The 23,868-nt window shown below is 43.6% G+C and overlaps 1 long non-coding RNA gene across 2 annotated transcripts in view; it reads right to left on the reverse strand.

Moving 5' to 3' along the window:
- The window catches only part of LOC101947216 (uncharacterized), a 70,596-nt gene that overhangs the window by 43,423 nt on the left and 3,305 nt on the right, over window positions 1-23,868 (reverse strand). The window contains exon 1 of one of the 2 annotated variants that reach the window (XR_010588670.1): window positions 7,850-7,946. The exons of the other annotated variant lie outside the window; for it this stretch is intronic. This is a non-coding gene — a long non-coding RNA (uncharacterized LOC101947216). Of the gene's footprint in view, window positions 1-7,849; window positions 7,947-23,868 lie in introns of those variants that run through there. 2 annotated transcript variants of the gene reach the window in all.

Consider the following 23,868-nt stretch of genomic DNA (forward strand, 5'->3'; position numbering starts at 1 on the left):
CTCTGGAACTCCTTGCCAGAGGGTGATGTGAAGCCCAATACTATAACGAGGTTCAAAAGGGAGCTAGATAGATTCATGGAAGTTAGGTCCATCAATGGCTATTAGACAGGATGGGCAGGAATGGTGTCCCTAGCCTCTCTTTGCCAGAAGCTGGGATTGGGTGACAGGGGATGGATCACTTGATGATAACCCGTCTGTTCATTCCCTTTCGGGCCCCTGCCATTGGCCATTGTCAGAGGACAGGATACTGGGCTTGATGGACCAGAATGGCTGTTCTTATGTTCTTAAGAGAAGAGACCCTCATCCATTGGATTAAAACAAAAATATAAGACCCACTCAAAAAAGAAAAGCTACATTTAAAATCTTGTCCGTATTTGTCCTCTTTCCCTCATCTGTGCCAGATGTTGACCCTTGTTTACTGTTGGTTTGGCCCTTATGCAGATATAATCTTTTAAGTGAATGGAGTCTGCACACAAGTCCAAAGAGAAACTACACATTCATATTAAGGTATTACCCCACTTGATTTCTGGCTTTATTAATAAAATGTAATCCAAATGAAAACCAGGCTCAGTTGCTCCAGGATTCCTTTGCTCAGATTAATTCTGTCCTAGAAGCAAAGAGCTAGATTTAATGGTCTTCAGGAGCCCACTAGATGCTGATCTACATATTTAAGAATCTGGCCCACAATCCCTCTACCAGAAACTTAACCACCTACTCCTGGGGGAATTCTGCATCACTGCGCATGCTCAGAATTGATGTCCCCTGCATATTTCTTTGCTTCCACACAGAAAAATGACTTGCTGATGGGGAAGCAAAGGGAAACCACAAGAGCAGTCATGTGACCCTCCCCAACAGTATGTTTTGGGTGCCCAGGGTAGCCGGCAGAGAGGTAAATCACTGTGGGGCAGGGGATGGGACTGGGGAAGACCTGGCTGATGGCTCCTACCCTGCACCAAGCTCAGCTACTAGTCCCAGCCAGGCTGCGGAGGACTTCCTCTTCTCCTGTATGGCATCCAGGGCTAGGTCAGACCCACCCCCAGATTTCTCAGCTAATTGCAGGAAGCTCTGCAAACTCCTCCCCCCGCCCCACTTCCTGAACCCATCACTCCTCAGTTGCATGTCGAGGGATCCCTATACAGGAAGCTGTTTGCCCATCTGCCCAACCCCCATGCATACAGACCCTCCCGCTGGGCCTCACCCCACCCTGCACTCAGAACTCCTCCGATGAGTCCCACTCCCTCTGCACCTGGATCCCGCCCCCCGAGCCACCCGTACCCAGAGCCCAACCCCACTGAGCCCCAACCAGCTGCACTTGGAGTCCCACCCTTCTAAGCCCCACTCCCTCAACATCTGGACCCCCCACTAAGCTCCCCAACACCCAGACCCCCCTGCTGAGCTCTATCCACTGATACCCAGACCTCCCCCCTGCTGAACCTCAACTACCTTCACCTGGACCCCTTTGCAGAGTCCCATTACTGTTGCACTCAGAACCTCACTCAACAAGCCCTGGTGCATCCAGATCCCCCCATACCCAGATCCTCCACTGAACCACCCACACCCAGATTGCCCCACACAGAGCCCTCTCCACCCACACCTGGATCCCCCCACACTAAGCCCCTACACACTTGGATCCTGCCTTGCTGAGCCTGCCTGCTCACACCTGGCATGGAGTGGCAGGGCCCTGGGATGTTTCTGGGATAGGCCTGATCCTTGTACTGTGCCAGGATTGAGCTCAGCCTCGCTACTGAGAGTGCCCTCGGGGGGGGAGCTGTACAGTGATTTCCAACCTCTGTGCAGCCAGTGGCCTGTGCTCCCTAATATCATGCTGGAGCCTCCACATTTATTTGACAAATAAAATTTGCAGAACTTTAAAATGTGCACAGAATTCCCTCATCCCCATTCCTTTACATTTAAGGTGGAGTCTTATGACAGATTGGTCCAGGCATGGTACAGCATTAGTTAACTGGTAGCTCCCAGCAGGCTTCCAATGCCTTCTAAAAGGGTGAATCCTGCCACCTGTTACAGGTTCTTGAAACAGCTGTAGGACAGCCACAAAAAGTTCTGAAGGACCACTAATGATTGCATAGAATCAATAGCAGTAACAATCCTTCTCAAGAAGGTGGTTACAGACTTTGCTAGAAGTGCATTACGGTAATGCAAATGCACAAAACTGCTGTAGAGTAGCTCTCTATGGATGCTAAAGACATCTGCAAGGGGATAGGTGATATTGCTATGAAAAGATGCGCTCACAGCTAATGTATTTCAGGTAAATATCTGAAGTTATTTGATTTGTAATGGGATGTTTGATCTGCCCTGAGGATCTGTAATGTGATGAGGTGGGGCATTAATGTGTTCAACAACATTAACAGCAACAACAAAAGCCACCTGGATACTGACAGAAGAGTCATCTGTTTCCCAAGTAAATGGTTGAATATCGTAGAGCTAACTGCCTTGCTGAAGCTTACAAATAAGTGATGGTTTGCTTTCCACAGTACTGTAATCATTAAAAGAGACAAAACACAGAATGGATTGAGGTAATGACTCTTGGCAGAGGTACAAAGCAGCAAAACTGACTCTGAAATACAGCTAGTGCATTATAGCATTAATGGTTAGGGCCAACATCAATTTCCAGCTTCTTTACACAATGTTTCTTCGCCATCTCCTCCCCCTGCATGTCTGAACTATGTTTATATTCTTCATTTTCACATCTGGCTCATTTGTCTGAACCTGTAATAGCTCTTGCTTTCAGTAGAAAGCAATGCTATATTGTAGGCCTATACTAGAATTTGGGTGTAGCCAGCTTTTTAAATAGAAACAATCCCTGGCCAACAAGGTCCCCAAAGTTTATAATGCACAGTGTTTGTCCATTCTGTTGCATAGCTGGCAAAGAATCCATATGCAGGGGCTATAGAAGTCATGGAAATGGAGGGAAAGTTGAAAGAGTTAAGTTTCCATACTACTATGTATTTTGAAGATTTGTTTTAAATGTTGTGTTCTGGTGACAGCAGTACTGAATGAGAGTAATGGTACCTTCGGGCAATTAACCCCAACCTCCCTCCATTTTCCCCTGCCCCCACATTAAAGATTTCTACTCAAAGAACTTCTGTTTGTTAAAACTCAAGCAGAACAAATGTCAGATCATCCTAAAAAAATTGTATTTTCAAGTCTGTTTTCTAGGTTTAGGTATATTTAATCCTGCCTCAGCATGGACTAGATGGCCTCCTGATGCCCCTCCAGACATACATTTTAGTCTTCATGGATTTGGAGTAGAAGCATATCAGTTAATGCACTACGTCAAGTGTAGTGGTGCTTTTATTTATTTAAGTATATACAGTCCCCATGTATCCTTAACAGCAGTTGTTCCCCCATTTGGAAAAAAAACAAACAAAACAAACAAACAAAAACAACACACACAGAAGGCTGTACACACAGGCATTGTTACCATGGGGCAATAGTTTGATGCTAGTCCACCACATCTAAAATATATATAGCTGCATAGCTTCGGTGGCAATATCCTCTTCCCAGCCAGATGGGAGCAATAATACTGTGAGGTATCTCCAAGTTTTTATCCTAAGTTTATTGATCTTCCTTTTGCAAGCTCAATTCATATCTGCAAAAGAGGGACCGCCAAATTGGTGGGTGGGAAAAGGAAAAAAAAAAAGCAGGGGACATTTACAAACACAAATTTTAGTAGTTCCAAAGGGTGCTTTTGAGGTAATGAGATGGATAACTACTAAGATCCTGCACCCATTATATATCTGGGTTTAAACACACAGAAAACTCCTTTTGGAGGAAAAAACAAACAAAAGTGAGTCAATGTTTCTAGCAGGCATAAATTGCACTTGCAATAGGGATTGGGGGGGTCAAAGCCCACCTGAAAAATGTTTCTAACAAGGACCAACTCCAGCCAGAGAGGCACATTTCTAAGGCTGAAAATGAAATGCAGGTCTAAAAAGATACTAACTGATTTTGGATAGAATTGAGAGTCATCTTCAACTCTACCACAATCACCTCTTCATTTAATTCTTGAGTCTGCTGAAAGAAATTATGCCTGAAGATGAATGTAGGGAGGAACAGAGGGTAGACTGGTCAGAAAGGGCAGCAAAAACTTTGTGGGCAGACAGATTGTAACCCTTGCCCTGAGATGTCTGGAGAGCTCTGTCTTTAAAGTCCTATTGGAAGGTTCTCTTGTTGTGACACAGCACACTATTACCCCAAACAATGCTCTGCTCCTTAGCTGTGCTTATGCAGAAGTAGGCAGAGACTTGCAATTGTCATTATCACCTAGAGAATCATGTTTGCCTTGTGATTCACTATATTGCAGAGTTTATACTTAATGGTTCCAGCATGAACCTTCAACAAAGATGTTAAGCACTAAGTATTAGAATATCTTATTTGCTATTTCATCCCTGCATGTAATTGCCTTTAGATGGGGAACCAAGTTAGTTTGAATCCTAATCTATCAGTCTCCAAGAGCACAGTTCAAGCATTCTGAGGGTTATGATTATAAAATGTAAAATAAAGGTAATGAATGATGATGCATTACCTGTACTCTGAAAGCAAAGAACTGCAACAGAAGAGAGTGGTGGTAACAGTGAATATATTTCTGTTGAAAATCAGTATGGGAAGGGACATTATTCAGGTTCAGTATCTTAGTTCATAAGGACTTTGTTACAGTTCACTGATCTACTCAATCTATTTTTAATTAAAACTCTTTGCTACCCAAAGCTTAGACTAATCCCTGAGAATTAGAGATGCCAAAACAAACAAGAGAAGAGAAGAGTTATGCTGATAGATGCCCCTGGAGAACAAGTCTGGGTTTTCAGGTTATCACATTAGCTTCGGAAATGAGGCTTAATATACAGGTGGGCATTCAAGATTGTTCCACCCTGGAATAAGGGAACTGAAGACTGATGGTGTCTAAGTTACCTTAATTTCCTTCAACTATTGCAGTCAGATGCAATTGAGCACTCTTGTGGCGGTTAAAAAGTTAGGGATACATGTAACAAAATGATTCCTAAAAAAAGTTAGAAAAATCCATACTTCAGATCTTGAAAATGATGAACATTAAAGCAATTCAAAACACTTAAAGCAGGATTTCTGGCACTGGGGAACAGTGTTTTGGTTAATTAGACTTTGCATATAAGTGGGTAGAGGCCTGGCCATTTCTGAACAGTCACTGCCTTTCTAGTTGGCCAGTCATCTTGCAATCTGAACAAAACTAGATAACCACAAAGGGAGTGAGCAAGTGTCCTCTCCTTTGAAACTATTTGACACACAGAAGATCCTTTTATTACCATCACGATTACTAAGCAGTTTAGTTTCTTCTCTAGATCCCCTCAGTGGAAGATTGGGGAAAGTCTGCTGCTTTAATGGATAACTACATGGCAAATGCCCATTCAGAAAACACTGACATCCAAGAGGAAGAAAGGAGAAACATCCAGCCGTGTGTTTTGCCTTTTTTCTGTATACTTCAGTTTAAGAACTCTCCTGATATACAAAGTTAAACAGCCATTTTGTTCTCAGAATTGGCATAGCCTGCAGCAGAGCAGGAACACACTCGTTTTCTATTATAGAGCCCAAAAAACATAAGTAAAATCTCCTTAATTTAAATAATGATTCCAGGCATGTTTTGCTTCTTGCACGTAGGAGTGATTTGTGGTGTCTCTCTCTTCTGTTGTAATTCTGGATAACTACATGGACTCAATATTGGCATAACTTTGGAGTCCCTCGACTCTGGTTTAAATCAGCAGAGCTCTATTGATTTGAATGGAGCTCTGCAAATTTACACCAGCAGAGTATCTGGATCATTCCCAAATGTGCTGGGTCTTATCCTGTAAGGAGAATACAAGAAAGTGCAGGAAGCAGAGAAATGAGGTTGGATACCACTTGTTACTCTTTTATAAACCTTATTTTCATGATTCAGCATTTGTTAGATAAATATTTTCTACTAATAAAAGAGGTGGCCGTGGGGGCTTTAACAGTAGGGTAGCCAACCCACATTAACTAGCTCACTGTAAAACTCTGGTGGGGACAAGGCACCTGTAGTTTTCCCATGAGGTAAACAATGCAAGGTGAACCACAAATGGGGTACGGTATTGACCTCATCTAGCTTCCTCACAGTAAAGGCTCCAGGTACCTTGTCTCCACTGGGATTTCCCAGTGGAATAGTTAATTCACATTAGTTGCCCTATGTAAAAAATGTAGCTTTTTCTGGCACTGAAAACCTAGCCTATGAAATTTTCCTCCTCAAATATTCCGAATGGCCTCTCTGCCTTCAGGTTCAATGGAGAGACCTACTTTTCTGCTGTAGCTTTCCAAAATAGAGCAATACGTGGTTTTAAAAAAAGCAGTCCTAACACAAAATAACTTCTCTGCCATTATATACTGAGCTGAGGAGAAGAGCAGTATTCTATGAATAAAACTACCTGCTTCAGTTCTCTCCCAAGGTGAGAAGATGGAGCATTGATGAATGCAGGGTAGACAGACAATGGCTGTTCCTGGGAGAACAGCACAGAGTGACTCTGTGCTCCTTGATCAGTCAACTATTTGGGCAAAACCTGTGCTGAATAAAATAACTGATCTTTCTGTGAGCTCAGATGAACCACTGTTAAGCTTGTCCAGTAAGCTCTCTCCTCATCATGAGTCTGTCTATATTTATTAGACTTGTAGCAAACTGGAAGCTTAAACCACAAGTCACTGCAAATCTTGCCACTGAGATAAGAAATAGAAATATTTCAGAGTGTGGGAGCTGGAGTTGCTGCTGAAATGAAACACGTCCCTGTATTGGGATCTTGCTATCAGCAGGGATGTTTTGGGGGCAGGTGAGGGACAGGGGGAGCTGACAAAGTGAGCCTGAGACCAAGCTAGTTATATAGCGAGAGAGAGGTGGGGAGAAATCTTGGACATGTAAAGAAAAGAACAAAGCACTAGTACATGCTTTTATTGATCTCTCCACTAGCCTTAAGCCTCTTGTTTAAAGCCGAGTCTCATAAAAGGTTGAGAAAACCCTGACCCAGATTCCAGAAAGCAGCACAGCGATTGATGCCATACCATTTGCAGCCATTAGTGCTGAAGCCTGCAATAGCCAGTCATGGAAGGATCACCTCAGTGTGTGTGGGGAGGGGGGAAATCTTCCAGCAGTGTAGAGCCAATGTAGGTGCTCCTATGCTACCTCCCTCCTGCTACTGGAGTGGAGGTCTCGATCAAGGAACGGTCTTGGTCAATGCCTCACTGACCTACAGCTGTCATATCAGCCTCTTGGGGCCATTGGCATCTGGCATAATTAAGTTACTGTGGAGGAATGGCCCAGCACACTGATAGCTTGGGGAGCAGGGGAGTGGAAGGGAAGGACACCTTTGCTCCTCTTCTCCTCAGTTTCTTTATGTGCTTCTAAGCACATGCCCTCACCTCTGGGGCATGCCCCTACCCCATTCTGGGAAGCAGCATTGCAAGTAATTTCACCTCATATCCCCCCCCAGCAGCCCCTGCAATAGCCAGTCCCAAGCAGTGTCTTGACTCCCTCTCCAGGTCTTATATGAATTAGGCAGAGAGCTGAGCCACAGCATAGTTTATTCCCCTTCTGGGATAACTTAAATTCCAATTTAAAGTTCAGTATCCAAACATGTAGTTCTTCTGCCCCTCAGCCAGACTGAAGTCCTCTTCCTAGCCCCTTCTCCTTGGTCCCTGACAGAGATTCTCTTGAACTATTGCTTTCTCTAGCAATATTCCCAGCAATTGCTTCCCTTCACCAGGGACCCCCACACTTTACTTCTGGGGATCTCCCAGCTCCTTGTAGGCCCTAACTCAGGGTTCTTCCATAAGAACCTACTCCACAATCTGTAGGTACCTCAGGCTCTTCCTGGAGGGGAACACCCCTTGTTTCTCTTTCCAGAGTATTTCTTCCTCTTCTCTGTACCCAGCTCTATTTAAGTAATGGTCTCCCTACTTTACCACTACATCTGAGGGTAAGTCTAATTAAGCCTCATTAATGACTACAGCTGGCTGCAAGGGTGAATTACATTGCCCTCTCATCAGTCAGGTTCAGGGATAGCTGCTAAGTCATGAGAAAAGCTGAGCCTAGCTTGCCTCAAAGGGCCAGCCAGCCCATGACAGTGCTCCTTACCTGTAGCCAAGAAAATGGGCCATTAACGAGAATAATTTGCACTTCAGTTGCACATGTCAAAGCAATGTACACGTATTCATAAGCTGTACAATACCCAGTGAAGAATTATTGATCTTTTTATCACTCATTACTAAAATACTGATCCACCTAGACTATATCCCTACTAGACCAAATCCTACTAGTATACTATGCATGCTGTCTCAAAAGACCACATTCCTTCACTTAATATTGGGAATATAGAGAATAGGGATTTTCAAAAGCATCGGTAGGATTTAGAAGCACAAGCCCCATTGACTTTCAATAGGACTTTTGTTCTGAAATGTCTCAGGTGCTTTTGAGACTCCATTTTAGTGTTTTCTTGCTCAAGGCATCATAAAAAAGGGAAAAACATTTGCCAAGCGTCTTGAAGAAAGAAAAGGCTCATCATTTGGGCAACAAATAGTTTACTGGTGATGATACAGTAGTTTTGTACCATTATATGATGTTCTTAACATGAAATGCTGGTTCGTGGTAAGTTTCCTCCCACAAAATTGTACATATTAGTTGAAGAGAACAGAGCATGATTCTTAATGTATGTGAACATGATTTATCAAATGTGTTTGAATATAATAGCCATCAGAGTGGTAGATGAGCACCCCAATGATATTTGAATAAAACACCTTAGTTCTAGTAGAAAATATGCTTCCAGAATCTGTCAGATCTCTGGTCAAGATGTACATGTCCTCTGATTTTTAGGGCTGGTGAATGGTAAGTGACAGGTGGTTTAGCACCTATTCTCAGGACTACAGTAGACGGACTGTTAACTTTGAAACACTAAAACATCTTAATGGTGAATGACAGACAGATGACAAATCCTCCTGGAGGTCAAACAAGCACTGGAGATTGTGTAAGCGGTTAAGACTAAACAAAGACCTCCCAGTTTTACACAAAATGACCTACATTGAGGACAGACTGAAATAAAAATCTGCCTGTACATGGCAGAAGCTTTTTCAGAGGCTCCTATTCAGGGCAGGTCATGAGTTTCAGCAATTTCATCCTATTTATCTCAGCCTCAGAAAACAAACAGAGTTGAGTGGCTTTCTGAACAGGTACGTGTGACGGGTTCCCCTGGGTGCCACCTGGAACTGGAGTACCACTGAGCCCCCGACCTATCAGCCCAGGCTCCCTCTCACATTGTACTGCTGTGACAAGTGCAAAGCCCCCCAGCCTGCTCTTTCACCGACATTCACACATGTAGGGACACACCCAGCTGCAGTTACACGCAGGCTCTCTAACCACCAGCTTCCCAGCCTGGGACCCCAGAGCAGTGCTGTCCTGCCCTGGTCAAATCTGGCCAGTATATGGGTTTAATACCCGGTCTGCTTCTCCGTCAATGTGACGCAAACAATGCACACTTGTGGTAACCAAGCAGAGATTTTCCCCAATCACTCTAGTCAAGGCTCACTAGTTTCAATTAAAACAAAAACAAGTTTGAGGGGGAGGGATAGCTCAGTGGTTTGTAATCTTAAACTTATAATCACTTAAAATCTACCTTTTTTAGTGAATAAACTTGTTTTACTATTTATCTTTACCAGTGAGTTTGCCTGAAGTGTTTGGTAAATCTGCTCAGGTTTACAAAGTGGATAAAGAAAGGTGTATATCCACTTTCCATTAATGAAGTGGTGAACCAATTATTAAACTTGCACTGCTCGTCTTGAGCTGCGCAAAATGGTATATTCTTGAGATACAAGGCTGGGAGCTGGGGATATTTGGCTGGTGCCTTACTCTGTGTGATCCATGAGTGGCTCTAGGAGCATTCATGTAATCTAGCTGGACGTGGAGCTCCACATGCAGTTGTGCTGAGTGATAACAGCACCCGGAGGGATTTGCTGCTTGTTACTAGCAAAGCATTGTGAGAGACAGCCCACGCTGGAGAGTTAAGGGGGCACAGGGGTCCGACAATCCCAGGCTACACCGTGGGGATCCCGTCACAGGAACCATCTATCTAACCCCCACCAAGAGGTAGAATTTGTGTCTAAACCATCCAAGACAGATGGCTATCCAGCCTCCTATTGAAAATCCCCAGTGAAAAAGCTTCCACAACCTCCCTGGCCTCTCTGTTCCATTGTTGTACTGTACTTACAGTTAAGAAGTTTTTCCCCGAGATTTAATATAAATCTGCTATGCTGTAGTTTGCCACTGCCTCTTGTCCTGCCCTCTGTGGCAAGACAGAACAACTTTTCTTCATCTTTTTTATAGCAGTGTTTCAAGTATTTGAAGACTGCTATCATGTTGTTCCTCACCCCTGCTCCGCATCTCCTCTTTTCCAAACTAAACATACCCAGTTCCTTCCACCTTTGCTCAGATGGCTTGCATTCCATCCCTTTGATCATTTCTGTTCTCCTCTGGATCCTTTTCAGTTTCTCTATGTCCTTTCTATACATTGGTGACCAAATTTGGACACAGTACTCCAGCTGAGACCTAACTAGCGTTGAGTAGAGTGGTACCATCACCTCCCATGACTTGCATGCTATGCCTCTGTTAATGCAACCTAAAATTTAATTTGCTTGTTTTTGCAACAGCATCACATTGCTGACTCATGTTGAGGTTGTGATCCATCACAACTCCCAGATTCTTCTCAGTGCTGCTGCCAAGCCAGTTATCTCCCATTCTGTATTTGTGCATTTGGTTTTTCTTCCTTATATGTGTCTTTGTTGAATTTCTTGTTATCTATAGCCCAGATCTCCAATTTATCAAGATCCTCTGGAGGATAGAGATAAAATTCAAAGTGTTGGCAATCCCCTCCAGCTTTGTGTCATCTGCAAATGGACTATCAGGTAGGGTCGCCAACCCTCCATGATTGGCCTGGAGACTCCAGGAATTAAAGATTATGTTGTGATGAAATCTCCAGGAATACATCCAACCAAACTTGGCAACCCTACTTTCAGGGCTGGGCTTATGAGTGGGCGACCGCCCAGGGCGCCATGTCAAGAGGGTGCTGGTGGCAGGGTAAGAGGTGGCACCTGACGGGCTCTGCTCCCCACTGGGGAGTGGCTTTCTTGGCCCACATGGTATTCCAGCTTGGCGGAAAGGATGGGCGGGTTGAGCTGGCTCCCAGTTGGAGGAGGGGCTGAAGTTGCAGGGAGCATATTGCAACTTGTGGCTGGGGAGTGTCTGCCCCGGGGGTGAGATGCGGGAGCCCTGGGGGAAGTGCCCTGCATGGTGGTCTGGGGTGAGGGCTGGCCTTGCCCCCAGGGCAGTGCCATGTGCTAGTCCGTGCTAGGCTGGGAGGAGGTTAGGAGAGCACTGCAGGGAGCTGCGTCTTCCCGGTGTCTCCTGCACTCACCCCTGGCTGCCTGCTGCAGCCCACCCACCAGGATAGACACTCACCCGCCCCTGAATGTCCATGGATCAGGGCAGACGGGATATGCCTGGGCTAGTGGAGAGCACTCCTGGGGGCACACAGCAGTGTCCGAGGTTGGGTGGTGCTGAGGAACGGAAGCAGCAGGGCACCCTGGACAGGTTCCTGGCAGATCAGGGAAACAGACCCAGTGTGTGCTGTGCACCTCACAGTGTTGCCATCACCCTGGCACTTCACAGGGTCTCCAGCCTGTTGCCAGAGACTTGGATGCTACAGCAAGCCTGTGTATGGGCGGCCTGTGTCATTTGCAATGGTCTCTGCTGTAGGTGCACACAGTCCCTCCCATAACTTAAAAACTTCTCCAGTAAACTCAAGGAGTGGGACAGTCCTGTGCAGCTATACTTAAAGAAAGGGCGCCAAAATACAAGTTTGCCCAGGTCACCATTTTCTCTAAGGCGGGACCTCCCTCTCTATTCCTACATCTAGGTTGTTAAGATGTTAAACACGGGATCCAGAGCAGATCCTGTGGAACCTCACTTGAGACCTCCCTCCCATTTGACATCATTCCATTAATAGTTACTCATTTGCAGTTCTTTAACCAGTTATGTATCCACTTAATGGTAGTTCTGCCAAGCCCGCATTTCTCCAGCTTACTTATCAGAATGTCATGTGGGACTGTGTCAAAAGCCTTGCTGAAGTCCAGGTATATTATGTTCACCTCATTCTCCTTATCCTCCAAACCAGTTACCCTGTCAAAGGAGGAAATCAAACTGGTTTGGCATGATTTGTTCTTAGTAAATCCATGCTGGTTGCCAGTGATTACCCGTTCATCCTCCAGGTAGTCACAAATTGAATGTTTTATACATTGCTCTAGTAGCTTCCCAGGTATCAAAGTCAGGCTGACTGGTCTATAGTTCCCCAGCTCCTCCTTTTTAAGCTAACCCTTCTCCAGTCTTCCAGGGCCTCTGTCATCCACAAGATTTCTTCAGCTAATTCCTTCAGTACCCTGGGGTGAATAGCATCACGCCCCACTGACTTTAATTCATTCAAATTGGTTAGAAGATCTGATGTGTTCTTTACTTATACTGATCTGCATCCCTTCCCCTTGATTGTCTATGACAGGGGTAGGCAACCTTTCAGAAGTGGTGTGCAGAGTCTTCATTTATTCACTTTAATTTAAGGTTTTGCGTGCCGGTAATACATTTTAACATTTTTTAGAAGGTCTCTCTCTATAAGTCTATATTATATTACTAAACTATTGTTGTATGTAAAGTAAACAAGGTTTTCAAAATGTTTAAGAAGCTTCATTTAAAATTAAATTAAAATGCTGATCTTACGCCGCCAGCCTGCTCAGCCCGCTGCCAGCCTGGGGTTCTGTTCACCCAGGCCGGCAGCGGGCTGAGCGGGGCCTATGGCCGGGATGCTGGCTGGCAAGGGGCCAGCAGCCGGGACCCCAGACCTGGGGAGGGTTCAGGGGTCAAGGTAGAGGGATGGGGGCTGTAGGGGTGCAGGGCAGAAGGCTGGTTGTGTGTGGGGGTTCAGGGGTCAGGGCAGAGGGCTTGGGGATGTGTGGGGGTGCAGGGCAGAAGGCTGGGTGTGGGGGGGTTCAGGGGTCAGGTCAGAGGGCAGTAGGGGTGTGGGGGGTTCAGGGGTCAGGGCAGAGGGCTGGGGGTGTGGAAGGGTGCAGGGGTTAGGGCAGAGGGCTGGGGTGCTCGGCTCGTGGGGGTGCTCCCAGCCCCCTGCCCTGAGCGTCTCATGGCAGGGGGCTGGAAGGCATATGCCCTGTTCCACCTCCTTCCCCAAGGTCCCATCTCTACCTCTTCTCTGCCTCCTCTACGGAGCAGGGAGCATGCTGCCACTCATCCCCCTCCCCCTTGCAAGGGCCATCAGCTGATTGGTGCAGGGAAGGAGAGGAGGAGGGGCAGGAAAGCACTACGCTGGGGGGAAGAAGCGGGGGAGGGGGGAAGCTTGGCTGCCACAGGACCAAGCTTCTGCCTCCTGCCCCCGCAGGGGAGAGCAGTGGGCGGGGGGCTGAGTGGGGCTGGGGGCCGGGACCGCGGCAGGCACCAGTGTGCCACTCAAAATCGGCTTGCGTGCCGTGTTTGGCACACGTGCCGTAGGTTGCCGACCCCTGGTCTATGATACCTTTGCTCATCATCTAGTCATGTTATTTTTTGTAAGAAAACTGAAGCAAAGTAGACATTGAGCAGTTCTCCTTCCTATCATCTTCTGTTGCCAACTCACCTTCTCCACTGAGCAGTAGATCCACATCATCCCTGATCTTTCTTTTTTGTCTGACATATTTGAAGAAACCCTTCTGGTTGTCTGTAACATTCCTTGCCAGCTCTTTCTTTGCCATGGCTTTCCTAATGTTGTCCCTACATGCTTGTGCTATTCCCATGTATACTTCTTTGATGACATACCGCCCCTTCCATTCCCTGTATGTATCCCTTTTGGTTTTTAGATAGCTAAAAAGCTCCTTGTGCAGTTACATTGGCCTCCTGTTCTTATCTTTCCTCTGCATCAGAATAGCTTGATATTGAGCCTCCAGTATTATATCTTCTAGAAACTGCCAGCCCACTTTCGACTCCTTTTCTTCCTAATTGGTCTTTCCTTGGGACCTTGCCTATTATTTATCTGAGTTAGTTGAAAACCATCTTTCTGAAGTCCACTGACCTTGTTTTGCTGTTCTCATGTCCTCCTTTCCTTAGGACCTTGAATTATATCAGATCATGATTTCTTTCCATGGTTCTCCTGATATTCTGTACTTTTCTTGAAGCCAAGTCCTTATTCATACGTTAAAATCTCAACTTTTCTCCAAATGAAAGCTGCTGGCTCTTACAGCTAGAGAGAAAAGCTTGAAGACATGAACCCTAAAGGCTCAAAAACCAGATGGCAAATAAAAAACCTGATTTTTTAAATATCCTATTTTTAAAGAGTCTCATGATTATTTTGAGTTTGACTCATGATTTTAAATGCTTGGGGTTGTCAGTACTGTGTGGTTGTGAGTGAGAAATCAAGTCCTTTACCTGGTGATAATCTATAAGTGAGATGTGTGTAAAGAAACAAGATACTGTATAGATTTATATTCAAGCTCTGAGTGTATCTAGTATACACATATTGAGACTAACAAGATTTTTCATTTGAGGCTTGCATTTTATTAAAAATACAAGTTAAAATGTGTCTGAATCAACCTCCTTGTCAAAAATTCCTATTCAGTTTCATGAGATAAAGAAGTGATCCTCAAGATATAGTGAATTTAATGGAGAATTACACCTTTCCCCATAGGTTTTGACTATCCTATGGAGTTTAATAGACAATAAATTAAAACCTAGGCGAAAGGGTGTAATTTTTATCATATGGCTTCATTTTTCAGAGGTGATGCACACCCGTAGCTTCCACTGAAGTCAGGTCACCTGTGACTATTGCTAATAGCTGGCTCCAATTTGTAAGACTGTAGGCGATAGTCACAAGGAAAGGTGAGGATAAATCTTCAAACGGAATAATTAAAATCCCTTGTAACAATCACTGAACAGTATTGCAGGGCTCTAGCGATATCATAGCAGTCTTTTCTATTCATTCTTTATTAGTTCAAGCAAGTTAGGCACAGAAAAGGGACTGAATAAATCAAAAAGCCTTTTTTAGTTTTCCATCACTAAGGATGAGTACTAAGCTTGGACTAATGTAGTTGTGAAAGCTGGTATGCCATTATCAACTTCTGGAGATAACCAGTGCCCAAATGGCTATAATACCCATGTTCTAGAAGCAAAAGCTCCATCAATATGTTCCCCTTGCCACTCGAAAGCTTTTCCCCACCTTCAGGTCAGGCTTGACAAAGCCTGGCTGGGATGATTTAGTTGGGAATTGGTCCTGCTTTTGAGCAGGGGGTTGGACTAGATGACCTCCTGAGGTCCCTTCCAACCCTGATATTCTATGATTCTATGTGCTACAGAATGTTCAAAAGGCCACAGGCAAGAGAGATGAACTTTGATAACCAAGCGCTTGTTAATTGCCACCCTCAAATGTGGGTGACACTGACAGTTATTGTAATTAGTTCACTATGCGATTGTTGTTGCACAGGAGTACAATAGCTCATGCCACAATACACACTGTAGACATGCAGAGGGAAAAGGTAGAGAGGATTATCTTAGAGTAAATCTATTCTGGCTCCTGCCTGCTCTTAATACACTGACCATCTGACCTGACCTGAAGAAGAGCTCGGTATAGCTTGAAAGCTTATCTTTTATTGGACCAACTTCTGTGGGTGAGAGAGACATTCCTCACCACCTTGTCTCCAATAGCCTGGGACCAACATGGCTACATCTGACCTAGTGACATTTCTATTTTTTAGAACCAGAAGTGTCAAGCAAAACAATAAATGATTTGCCTGTGGGAAGTTTGTCACCTATTTATTTATTATCGGGTATTTTTTATGTTATGTGACCAATTGATCCCCTCTCAGATGAAGGAAAGTATTAGGTAAAGAGTTGAAGATGAAGTGCAACATGGTGCAATGCATCTATTCCATACTCCCCAGGGTTACTTTGCAGTCAACAAGAATAGATGAACACATTGCAAACCGTGAAGCCCTTTTGGCCTTTGGCGCGATACCCAGTGAGGTGAAGCAGTGCTATTGGGATAGCCAGGCTCTTTTTCCAGCCAGTGTTCACTCAATCCCCAGACCCTACTATGCATACCTCCTCCCTGTGAAGTGTAGTACTTCTACCACATACACTAAAACATAGCAGCAGCAATGAAACACTTTCTATATAAATTGACCAAACAATCTTAAATTGCCCCAACTCACAGATGAAGAAATTCACCCCTAAGTAAAATTTATAGGTAAGGCCAGAAGGGACCATTATGATTATCTGGTCTGACTTCGCACATAGCACAGACCACAGAACTTCACCCAATGATTTTTGCATTATGCTGTAGCTCAAACAGAAATTATGGGCTCAACTTTAATAGAGACATCCCATCTTGATTTAAAGAGATTTCAAATGATGGTGAATCCACCACATTCCTAGGTAAGTTATTCCAATAGTTAGTTACCCTCACTGCTAAAAATATTGTGCCTTATTTCTAGTCTGAATTTGTCTAGCTTCAGCTTCCAACCACTGGTTTTTGTTGTTGTTCCTTTTTTCTTCTTAAAGCTTTCTCTTCCCAAGTCAGTACTGATAGACTGAAACCAAGTCACCTCTTAACATTCTCTTAGCTTAATTAAATAGATTGAGCTTTTCAAGTCTCACTATAAGACTCTGGATCATTCTTGTATCTCTTCTCTGAGCCCTTTCCAATATTTTTTCAACTGTGAACAACAGAACTGGACACAGTATACAGGATTGGTCTTGCTAATGCTTTATTCAGAGATAATATCACCTCCTTACTCTTACTTAATATTCTCCTCCATGTACCTCAAAAGGTTCACATTTGCCCTATTAGCTACCACATTGTGCTGGAAGCTCATTCAATTGTTTATCTATCATGACCCCTAAAATCCTTTTCAGTGTCACTGCTTTCCAGAACATAGTTGCCCATCTTATAAACATGACCTCCATTCTTTGTTCCTAGATGTATTACTGTGCATTTGTCTATATTGAAATGCATGTTGTTCAAATTAGCCCACCTTATAGACTGACCTAGTTTGCTTGGTATAACTGACCTGTCCCCACGATTATTTACCACTTAACCAATTTGTGGCATTGGTTCACCAGCAGTGATTTTTGCCAATGATCTTGAAGAAAATATACTGAGTATCATTGGTCCAAGAACAGATCCCTGTGGAATCCTACTAGACACACCCCCATGGGATGATTTCCCATTTATACAGTTAATTTATGAATGATCAGTTAGCTAGGTTTTAATAGAGGTGTGTGTGCTTATAAATGTATGTATGACATAACTGGAATATGTTTTGTGCTGCCTGTGCGATGTAACATATCTCTGTAAAGGTTATGGTCTACTATATCTATTCATCCTATTTGTACACACATATCATTTTCTACTTGAGGTTAAGAATATGGGCTGTATACTTGCTTGGTTTCTAAGTAAGCTTTGTGAGACATTTGGTCAGCTTCTTTAGGAAGGAATTCGCAAGGCTAAGTACCTGATCAGGAAGCACTTGGGGAACAATGCATCTTGGAATTCTCCAATCCACGTAAGAAGTCTTCCTGGAGACATACAAGATACCATGTGGACAATGGCTTCGGCCTGTAGAGACTGAATCATGCAGGGATATGTGACTTGCCCAGGTGACTCCAGAACTCCATCTTGGAGCTGGACTTTGCATAGGAGGGAGGAGGGGGGTCTCCACCCACAAGAGAAAGTCTATTTAAATCTGTGGGAGACCCCTCCATTTTGTCTTCAGCTGGCTAAAGAAGGAGCCTCTCCACCCCCAGAATACTGGAAGGAAACTGGAACAAAGGACAGTAACTACAGGGGGTGTGAGTGATTGCTGGACCCAGGCTAAAAGGAGATTAGCCTGTAAAAGGGAGCATTCTGGAACTGGTGAGGATCTTATCTGTATTCAGTGTTTGATTAGACATAGATTTGTGCATTTTATTTTATTTTGCTTGGTGACTTACTTTGTTCTGTCTGTTACTACTTGGAACCACTTATATCCTACTTTGTGTATTTAATAAAATCACTTTTTACTTAGTAATTAACTCAGAGTATGTATTAATACCTGGGGGAGCAAACAACTGTGCATATCTCTCTATCAGTGTTATAGAGGGCAAACAATTTATGAGTTTACTCTGCATAAGCTTTATACAGGGTAAAATGGATTTATTTGGGTTTAGACCCCCATTGGGAGTTGGGCATCTGAGTGCTGAAGACAAGCACACTTCTGTGAGCTGTTTTCAGGTAAACCTGAAGCTTTGGGGCAAGTAATTCAGACCCTGAGTCTTTGTTGGAGCAGACGGGAGTGTCTGGCTCAGCAAGACAGGGTGCTGGAGTCTTGAGCTGGCAGGGAAAATAGGAGCAGGGGTAGTCTTGGGCCATCAGGTGGCAGCTCCCAAGGGAGTTTCTGTGATCCAACCTGTCACAGCTAGGTTTTAATCCATTTAATCCACATAGACTTTCTATAGTGCTAAGTTTTTGTATTGGAATGTCATGCGGACTAAGTCAAATGCCATAAGGAAGTCTAGGTATATTATGTCCGTGTACCACTTACATTTCTCTTAAGCTCTTAAAGAGTGTGTAAGTGGTATTTAAGTATATAGACCTTGTGCTGGGTCTCTGTAGAACAGACACTGATGTTACCATACTTTGTTGCATTGTCTAAGCCTTCAAAAGTAAGTTCTGAGTCTGGAAATGACCACAGGGACTGTTTCTTTGAGGCTTTCACTAAGTCTTTGAAAAAGTTTTCTATTATTCAAGGATCATATAAGCTGGAAAAAAGGTGATTGTTCACATCACAGCTTTACTGAATGTATATGGGTCACACACTTCATCTGGAAACAAAGACTGCCCCATTAGGGTTCCTATTATCACCAAAACAAGCAGGGAAAACAAAAGGATTGTATGTCAGTAATAATATATCAGGCAATTTTTCATTCAAACATCTTCTCCAGTCAGTGTCCAGGTAAAAATGCAATAGTGGAAAGCACAAAGCATTTAGTCTGAAATATCAACATACTGAACAACCATGGTCAAAACATGACTGCGTGAATTACAGCAACAATTCAACCTGTTCTTTACTTTCCATTCTCCTGACTCTGAAGAGAAAAGAACTATCCGTAATCAAAAGCACCCCTGTATTCACATCCTACACACTAGAACATAAGAACGGCCATACTGGTCCAGACCAAAGGTCCATTTATCCCAGTATCGTGTAATCCGACAGTGGCCAATGCCAGGTGCCCCAGAGGGAATGAACAGAACAGGTAATAATCAAGTGATCCAGTCCCTGTTGCTCATTCCCAGCTTCTGGCAAACAGAGGCTAGGGAAGCCATCCCTGCCCATCCTGACTAATAGTCATTAATGGACCTATTGTAAACAAAGAGGGGCTGGTTCAAGTGAGTAAGGGCTCTTCATATGAAAAGAGGTCTGCAGAATCACCATCATAATCCTTAGCTGAAACCCAACGAAAAGAGGTCTTTCATTTCCATACATTTTAATTTTGAAGTATCATCCACTTCTCTTTTACCAAATGGCTTTCACCATGAAGTAGTTTCCTTCCTGAGTAAACAATCCTGGGTAACTTTTCTTTTGGCGAGTTTTACCTATATTTTTTGTGATACAGTATCTCAAAATACAAATTTCCTCTTCACATCTTAGTTACCTATTAGATCAAGTCCATTCAGTAATGGAGAAAGTGCAGTCCAGCCCTTTAGCTAATAAAGCTGGAGCTCTCATATTCCAAGAAAGGCTGTACCAACCAACCCTCATTCTTAAAAACAATGGTCCTTTCTACTGTTATTACCGATCTACAAGTTTTGCACAAAACAGTTATTAAACTCTTTGATGCTTGCTCGGACTGGTTCAGAGCATGGTGATTGTGCCATGCAGCTGCCTCTTTCTCCAACAGCACACTGATTATAGATTATAGAGTGCATGAAGGCAGTGAAGTGCATTTAATAAATCTAGAGGGCAAATCGATCCCTTGTGTAACTTCATTGATTTTACTAGTCACAAATATAGCCTCTTTACTTCAGCAGGGCCAGTTCACACAATGCTAAGAAACCTGTGGCCAGGAAGATAGCATGCCACCAGAAGTGGACTGAAGTGCTAGTGATTGTTTCTGTTCATGCTCTAGTGCCATAAGATGTAGAATAGGAGCTGCTTTCTGCTGAAAACTCTGGAGTGAGAATGACTTCAAGCCCCTAAAAAATGAGTATCTCCCTTCCCACTTTATCATGGCCTGGGTTCACTGCAGGTTCTTTCATGTTTAGCAGGAAATATCCATCCACAGTTTCCCTAACTCTTCATAAAAGTGCTTTCCCATTCTCTCCATTGATCTGATGAATTCCTTAGGTAAGCTCTTTGGGGGCAGGAACTGTGACTCCATTAGAGAAGGATCATAGTCCAGTGCTCAGGTGCTAGTACAGGGACTAGAAGACCTGATTCAAGGCCCTGAGTCACTTAGCTTCTGTGTGCCTTATCTCCCCGTCCGTAGAGTGGTAATGGTAGTACTGCCCTTCCTCACAAGGGTGCTGTGAGGATGAGTACATTCAAGGTTGAGAGGTGCTCAGATGCCATGATAATGGGCACTACATAAGTACTTAAGGTAATGGATATGTACAGGACCTTTAAGTGCCACTGCTATAAAATTAAATAATAAGAATTCTCACCTCACCAGCTGTCCTGGCAGAGCAATTTGGTAGAAAAACAACTGAATTGGGCTTCATCAGGCATACCCAACTGACTGACTTTGCAGGAGGCCCCATAGAGACTTGACTGAGAACTGCATTTTAATGCAGCATTTGATAGAACATCTAGTGAAATTGCACTTAATTCCACATAGCTTGGCATTGCCATCTGTTACAATGTTCAAGTCACTTGGAGGACCAGTGACAACCAAAGACACTTTGTCATTTAGAATGTTATAAAGTAAGGGAAGGTGGTTGTTGAAGGGTCACTCACTAGCTGGTGTACCTCCTCATGGCCAGACATGCCTCTTCAACTCCAGCATTTACTTTGACAGCCACTCCAAGCCTGTGGTCGTTTACCCCTTCAAGACTTTGCCCCAGCCAGCTTGTGTGTAGTCCCTACCCTGTCCATAGTAACACAGAATCCAAACACACAGTCCAATGACTGTGTGCCTGGTCTTCAGCCCCATCCTGGGCTCAATAGACCTGTCACCCTTGCATAAGGAGGGCTTTATAGCTCCTTCCTTAGGTGCAACTAGGCCTTCCCTCTGCTCTGGGTCCCAGCCAGGGAACTTGTAATAAGCAGCAAAGGTCTGCTCCCTCAGAATCACTGCTGTTTCCTTGGGCCACTTCCTACCTTCATCTGTCTCCAGACCACTTTCACAGACAAATTTCTCCTAGGTCTTTCTCTCTGGTGGATCCAGCACCTTGTGCCATTTCTTCCTTATTTGCAGCTAGTAGACAGTCTTCTCTAACTGTGCAGCAGTCTTTTATCCCAACTATTGCTGGTAAAATAATTAGCCACAGGTGCGGGAGTAGGTTCATTGACCTGTTGGAGGCTGTTGCAGCAGCAGGTCTATACATCCTCATCACGAGGGCCAAAAAGGATCACTTTCTTTATTAGTGATCTGTAAAGAGGGATAAATGGAGCATTAACTACATTTAAAGATGACTTATTGGAAGTGTGGTAAACAAAGGCTAGTGAAGAGAATTGCAAAGAGTTAGAACCATGGGGAGGCAATCAGAAAATGAAGTTCAACCTGGAAAATATGCAAGCTAATACATCTGGGGAAAGCTAACCAGAAACACAGCTATTCGACAGGACAGGGATTTGGATGCAACTCCTCAGGGGAGATAAGAGATAACAAATTACATATGAACTTGGAAAGGGATGTGGCAACAAAAACGCCATGGTAAACTTAGGCTGTGCATGTAGAAGCACAAGGTTGAAAACCAGAGAGCTGATAGTCCTTGTCTAGATAGCACTAATGAGACCAAACTGAGGATACTGCATATGGTTCTGAGCATCTCAGTGCCCAAAAATATCAACAAGTTGGAGGGAGTTCAGAGAAAGCAGCATACATAAACATATGGTTGGAGGGATTAATTTATGAGGAAAACTTAAAGGAACTAAGTATTTTGGTTTAGCTAAATAGTTACTAGGAGGGGATAAGATAACAGTCCACAAGAATTTGAAGAATGCAATTGCTAAGAAGGGAGATAAATAGGATGCATAGGAGATCTAGTTTTACATCTGTTTTCATGCTACCCCATCCTTGAAATAACCTCCCACCTCTTCTCTTCCAAATGGCCTCTGTCCCCTCATCCTTCAAAGCCTTCCTTAGAACCCATTTTGTCTGTGAATTCTTCCTGTTATGATCTTGATACCCAAGGGATAGCCACATTCTCTTCTATCTTAACTGTTGCCCATAGAGTTAAATGAGGGGTGAGTTTGTTGTATTGTGTTTAACCTTCACACTTGAAAGCAGTAATGTACGTTCCTGTCTTAGCTCCTCTAATAGTAATAATTTAGACCAGTAAATTAAAGGCCTGTTTATTCAATGTAAAGCCCTAATGCCTATGATATAAAACCCATCCTAGATATGGGTCATCTGGCTGACCAAATCTCAACAATACTAGCTCATCTTTAGTAACTGCCGGAGTGGAGAGACTGGAAGAACCTCTTAATGTGCCAGCAGGGAAAGAATTATGACTTTCTGAGTCACAATTCCTTCCCAGGGTTGCCTACAGCATGCTGTCTTTACACAGGGATGAACTGAAAGGTTCCATCTAGACATAAAGATATGAGTAGATCCTTGACCCAGAGTTGCTTTACTCTGCTTTTACACCACCAGAGGGTTCCCCTACCTCAGGAGAATCCTCAGTTGCCCCTTTGGTGCAACTCTCCAGCCACAGAGAACCTAAATTCAAATATAAAAGACCTAGATAAAGTGGCTGATTTTAATGGGGTTGTGCACTATCAATCCAATTGGCTGCTCAGAACCTTAGGAAAACTGGGCTACTTATTTTAGTTCCTAAACATGGACTTAATTTCCTAGCTTTAGATACACACAAGTTTGAAAATGTTGACCTTTGGGTTTAGCATAATTCTTTGAAGTCAAAGGCAAAATTCTCATTAAAGTCAAGGGAAGTCAGAGTTGAGCACTAGACTGTAGTACTGGAAAAAGACATCAATATTCAGCTGTTTATGTTGATCGAGGAAGTCAGTCAACCATATAACGGTCACATTGAAAAGCTCATAGACTCAGAGGGTGTCCTCTAAAACACTGTCAGGCTATAAACTGTCTATGGAGTAAGTTAGTGTGACCCTCCCATATCATAATTGTATCTCCACAAGAGCAGAACAAAACCTAAAAGGACTCTAGTATGCAACAAATTCTCAGTGCCAACTAAAAGAGATCAGATTGTATATTTAAGGGAGATAATTCTGGGAACACAAACTGGATAGATTTTAAATTATTTTTGTGAGCAGGATTGTCCCATTTTTAGTTTTGTTGACCAAGCAAATTGAGTTGCTAACTTATTTAACCTGATTATCCTCATGACCTGAGGTTTCTGTACACACTTACATTGCTGACCATCAGTGACCACATGGACCAAAATATCTTTATACATTTAAGCAGAGCAGCTCTGAACTATAAGTTGTGGAGACACAATTAAGCATGGAATCCAATGGGGCCATTTGACCATGCTTGTTTTCAGACTAGTGCCACACTGTAAAGCAATTGTGAATTCAAATATTTGCAAGTGTACTGTACATGTCAATACAAGTACCACATCTAGGGTC

This window comes from Chrysemys picta, chromosome 6 (assembly GCF_011386835.1).
Source record: "Chrysemys picta bellii isolate R12L10 chromosome 6, ASM1138683v2, whole genome shotgun sequence".
Lineage (NCBI taxonomy): Eukaryota > Metazoa > Chordata > Testudines > Emydidae > Chrysemys > Chrysemys picta.